Here is a 6,000-nt window from a genome sequence, read left to right on the forward strand (position 1 = left end):
CTCCATTAATTATCACACACTGCTGAAATCTTTCCCTAGTATTATTGCATACAGTTAATGTTTAATTTTACAACAGATCTTGTACTTAACTATAAAGCACATGCACTAACATATAGTATAGTCAAATTATTTTACTATATGCAAAAGCTTAGTCTACTTTGCTTCCCAACAGGTGGTCTCATCAATCTTTGTTCATTTGACTGAGTCTTGATGTACAACTGAGATCTATTTGAACATTTATAGGCCAGCTTAATAGGCAGTGCACAAGCCTCATACTGAAAACTGATTTCTTTTCATAATAATGTATTACAGGGGGGGAAAGGAATAATCCCACAGCTATTTAAACAATTTTCTACCTTTCCTTTCCAATGAGGGCTCAAGATGGCTTACATTTCATTGAGAACCACAGCAAAATGACCTAAAACTATGGGAATTCCACTGTCTGGAGTCATCATACCTTTTTACATGCTCTGGGGAACAACATAACCTTTCAGCATTTCCTAAAGACTTCCAGTAAAGATGATAAGCCTGCTGCCTACTTGCTGTTAGAGTGACCAAATTGACTGTTTCAGTACCAAAAACATTCATTTAAAAATAACCTTTAAAAAAGTGAACTTATTTGTTAAAATATTTATTTGTTAAAAACCAATAAACAGTGAATTCAGTATTACAAGATATTGCAAAATTTAGCCTGATTAAACTATCTGGCAATATTACTTTATAGTCTGCCAGTTCCTTTCACTGCTTGATGATTCAAGTTTCTCATCAGGTATATGGGATCACTCCAGCAGGAGGGGTATGTTAAACACAGAAGAGTCTGTCCCTATCAGCTTGAGCCCTCTAATCAAAGATGCTTCAACTGTTTTGCTGTGTCTAGTTCTGTCCATGTTTTGCTGACCAGCAAGGTGCAGGCCAAGATGTTTGCTGCTGTGAAAGCCCCTTTACTTCTAACATAGGTAGTCACTTCATTCCCATCTGCTCTCTCTTCCATCTTGTTGCCCGCTACACTTGCCACTACTGACAGTGAAGGCCTTGCCGTTTTCCATTCATCTCTGAAGAATAAGAACATAAGAGAAGCCATGTTGGATCAGGCCAATGGCCCATCAAGTCCAACACTCTGTGTCACACAGTGGCCAAAAAACCCAAGTGCCATCAGGAGGTCCACCAATGGGGCTAGAAGCCCTCCCACTGTTCCCCCCCCCCCAAGCACCAAGAATACAGAGCATCACTGCTCCAGACAGAGAGTTCCAACAATAGGTTGTGGCTAATAGCCACTGATGAACCTCTGCTCCATATGCTCATCAGTTGTATATGTGACTAGAATTGTATCTATGATATGGAGTTCTTGCCTGGCTCATTGAAGCCTATAGGACTGAGGGTGTATAGGGAGTAACAATAGGGAGTAGGATCCAAATTCCTACTGCCCTGCTCCAATCACGAGCCCCCTGCTGGTTTGAATGGTCCAGCAGCATGCTAGTGTGGGAACTTTGCGTGTATATATAGTTGGCCCTGTGGACCCAGTCTTCAGTCTTTCAAGGCAGCGCTACACAATGCTGTATTCAATAAAAGAGCTATGTTCATTACCACCTTGCCTCATCATTGCATAGAACCCACTATATTATATTATCCAATCCCCTCTTGAAGCTTTCTATGCTTGTAGCTGCCACCACCTCCTGTGGCAATGAATTCCACATGTTAATCACCCTTTGGGTGAAGAAGTACTTCCTTTTATCAGTTCTAACCCAACTGCTCAGCAATTTCATTGAATGCCCACAAGTTCTTGTATTGTGAGAAAGGGAGAAAATTACTTCTTTCTCTACCTTCTCTATCCCATGCATAATCTTGTCAACCTCTATCATGTCACCCCCTCAGTCGACGTTTCTCCAAGCTAAAGAGCCCCCAGCATCTTAACCTTTCTTCATAGGGAAAGTGTTCCAACCCTTTAATCATTCTAGTTGCTCTTTTCTGCACTTTTTCCAATGCTATCTTTTTTGAGGTGCGGTGACCAGAATTGTACACAGTATTTCAAATGAGACCGCACCATCGATTTATACAGGGGCATTATGCTACTGGCTGATTTGTTTTCAATTCCCTTCCTAATAATTCCCAGCATAGCGTTGGCTTTTTTTATTGCAGTTGCACACTGTCTTGACATTTTCAGTGAGTTATCTACCACAACACCAAGATCTCTCTCTTGGTCAGTCTCTGCCAGTTCACACCCCATCAACTTGTATTTGTAGCTGGGATTCTTGGCCCCAATGTGCATTACTTTGCACTTGGCCACATTTAAGTTGCGTAATTCCTCAGTAGTCATTACTTTTGTCTTCTTGATGTTCCGCTGTAATCTTGCACTGGCACATTCTGCTTTAATCTTCATCAGTAGTCATTTCAACTCTTCACTATTTTCTGTCAGAACTGCCCACATAAGGACCATCAATGAGGTAAATAAGATCAGTGACACAGATCTCCAATTAAAACATAGGTTGGATGATTCCATTAATATCTCATGTTATCAAACAATCCATTTTCCCTATGGACAGTTTCCCAGCTTCCAAGCTGGATTGAATTTATTTGTACATTTGAGTTATAAATTTCTGAAAACAGAGGTGTGAATGGAACTGCTGTCTGCCCTTTAACTATAACAGCATGAAAGTTTTTGCTGTATTATGCTGTTCCACAATTCATATGCTGTTTGCACAGTGAGACAAACAAATTAGATTAGATCAGCACACTGTGTAATATGGTATTTCCAATAAGGATAATATGCAATGCATACATTGAGAATTCTGACTAATTCAGTGGCAGTCAGCTTTAGTGATGTGTCATAATCTGTTCTGGAGTGGCAAATGTAAAGGGATACAGTTGATCCTACTTATTAAGCAGTAATGTAGTATGTAGGCTTCCCAAACCTCCCGCCCTGGCGGGGGACCCCAGGATTTCCACCCTCTTCCCCCACTCCCCCCAAAAATGGAAGCGGGGGGAGAGGGGGGAAACGGCACCGAGCCGCCGGATCCTGGAGCCGGCGAGGCCGCCGCGCCGCTGCCGCCCCCTCCCCGCCTACCGCAGTTTCTCCTCCGAGATGGGCCCAGGCTGAGCCCATCTCGGAGGAGCAGCCAAGAGACGGCAGCAGCGCAGGGGAGGGCGAGGCAGGCCAGGAGCATGGCGAGCCGCGAATCCGGGCCCTTCTAGGACCCGGACTTGCGGCTCACCACGCTCCCGGCCCGCCTCCACCCCCCCTCCGCTTCCACCCCAGAGGCGGCAGCGGCACGGCAGCCTCTTCTCCGCTCGCCGTGGCTGCTCTTCCAAGATGGGCTCAGGTTGAGCCCATCTCGGAGGAGCAGCACGGCGAGCGGAGAAGAGGCTGCGGGGCGCGTTTCCGCCCCTCCCCCTAGCTCCACCCCAGTGTCTCCTGGCTCCACCCCCAAAGTCTCCTGGCTCCACCCCCAAAGTCCCCAGATATTTCTGGGGTTCGATTTGGCAACCCTAGTAGTATGACTGGCATACAGTCTGTTGACAAACTGATCATTTATATCAGGGGTGTCAAACTTGCAACCCACAGGCTGCAACTGGCTAGCCCAAGGCTTTAATCAGGCCTGTGGCTCTTTTTCTCCCCCTCCCCCTTCTGTCCTCACCCTTTGAAGTTTGGAGGCTTCCAAAGTTCCCAGCTCCTTCAGCCTTGTCTTTGCCTGCTTCAGCAGGAAGCTCTTCTCGGCTTGCAAAGCTGCCAAGAAAATGCAGAATAGATTTTCCATTAAGATCTCTGTGCCCAAATAAACTACTCTGGGAGTAGTTTATCTGGGCCCAGAGACATTAATGGAAAATCCATTCTGCATTTTCCTTGCAAGTTTGCCTGTGCTGCAATGTATTTCATTGAAGTAAAGCTCAAGGAGTTTCACTTTCCAGTGTTTGTATGGCCAGTTGAAGCTGTTGCTTGCTGGAGTTGTGTGACCTTGTAAATAAAGGGTTGATGCTTTGAGCCAGCTTGTTTCTGCTGAATGGACCTGAGAACTGGTGCTTAGTGAATATGCTGAGAAGCCACAGCCAAAGGAGGATATTACACGGGAGAGCCATTGCCAATCTGAGTAGATCTGGCAGGAGGGGGTGGGGAGAGGGAGAGGAGAAACTTGTAATGCCCAGCCATTTCATGTTTTCCTAGCCTCAGAGCATTTTATATGTACAGTTTTATAGTTTCAGTTTCTGCTGTGATCCTTGTGCTTTTTTGGGATGTTTTATTGTAAAAACTTCATCGCCAAATCCCACTATTCAATTTTAAATAAAATATCACAAGAGTTTTAAGCATATTTATATTCTATGTAAAAAGGTATCTTTAAGTATTGCTTGTCTGCATTCTTTATAAAGTTTATATCTCTGCTACCTGGCATTACGTATTATGACACATTTGGCCTGGCCCCAGAAAGTCCCATTTCTGTCAGATCTGGCCATTGTAACAAATGAGTTTGACGTCCCTGATCTATATTGTCCTGCCATGTAGTGAGAAGTGTAAAATCTTCCCACAAGGAAGCAGGGGAGTGGTAAATTTCTCCTTATAACATGGCAGAACAGATAACCATTAATTATATGCATATTGTGATGAAATAATAATAATAATAATAATAATAATAATAATAATAATAATAATAATAATAATAATAATAATAATAATAATAATAATAATACTTTTTATTTGTATCCCGCCCTCCCCGCCAGGGCAGGCTCAGGGCGGCTCACAACATATGAATATAATATACAATAAAACCATACATAATAAATACAGTTACAATTATAAAATCAGCATTAAAACATTAGCAACTTACATTAAAATTAACATTGTGGTGCTATAACTTAGGTCTTTAGTAAAATTCAGTGACTAAAATATGTCCAGCGAGACTTTCTTGACTCGGCATTAGGTGAAGGCTATTTTGAAGAGGTAGGTCTTACAGGCCCTGCGGAATTGGTCTAAACATCGCAGGGCCCGTACCTCCTCCGGGAGTTGATTCCACAGCAGTGGGGCTGCAATGGAGAAGGCCCGATCCTGAGTGGTCTTCAATCTGGCCTCTCTTGGCCCAGGGATATTCAGCTGGTTTTTTCCAGCCGACCTCAGCGCTCTGTGGGGTTCATATGGGGAGAGACGGTCCCTCAAGTATGCGGGTCCTTGGCCATATAGGGCTTTAAAGGTGATAACCAGCACTTTGTAGTGGACTCGGTACACCACTGGCAGCCAGTGCAGTCCGCGTATACCCGGCTGTATGTGCTCCCATCTTGGGAGCCCTAACAGCAGCCTAGCCACCACGTTCTGCACCAGCTGCAGCCGCCGAGTTCGGCACAAGGGCAGCCCCATGTAGAGGGCGTTACAGTAGTCCAGTCTTGAGGTGACCGTAGCATGGATCACCGTTGCTAGGTCCCGGCACTCCAGGAAGGGGGCCAACTGCTTTGCCTGTCGAAGATGAAAGAACGCGGACTTGGCAGTGGCTGCTATCTGTGCCTCCATTGATAGTGAAGGCTCCAGAAGAACCCCCAAGCTCTTGACCCTGTGGGCCGCTTTTAGCAGCACACCGTCAAAAACTGGAAGGGGGATTTCCCTTCCCGGGGCACCACGGCCCAAGCAAAGGACCTCTGTCTTTGTTGGATTCAACTTCAGCCCACTCAGCCTGAGCCAACCTGCCATGGCCTGCAATGCTAGGTCCAGGTTTTCTGGGACGCAGTCAGGTCGGCCGTCCATTAGTAGATAGAGCTGGGTGTCATCTGCATATTGGAGGCACCCAAGCCCAAACCTCCGAGCAATCTGGGCAAGAGGGCGCATGTAGATGTTAAACAACATCGGAGAAAGTACTGCACCTTGTGGCACACCACACACTAGTGGGTGCCTCCGGGACAGCTCTCCCCCAATTGCCACCCTTTGTCCCCGTCCATCAAGGAAGGAGGAAAGCTACTGTAAGGCCGACCCCCTAATCCCTGTGTCGGCGAACCGGCGGGCCAGTAACCGATGGTCGACCATGTCGA

Source organism: Heteronotia binoei, chromosome 5 (assembly GCF_032191835.1).
Source record: "Heteronotia binoei isolate CCM8104 ecotype False Entrance Well chromosome 5, APGP_CSIRO_Hbin_v1, whole genome shotgun sequence".
Lineage (NCBI taxonomy): Eukaryota > Metazoa > Chordata > Lepidosauria > Squamata > Gekkonidae > Heteronotia > Heteronotia binoei.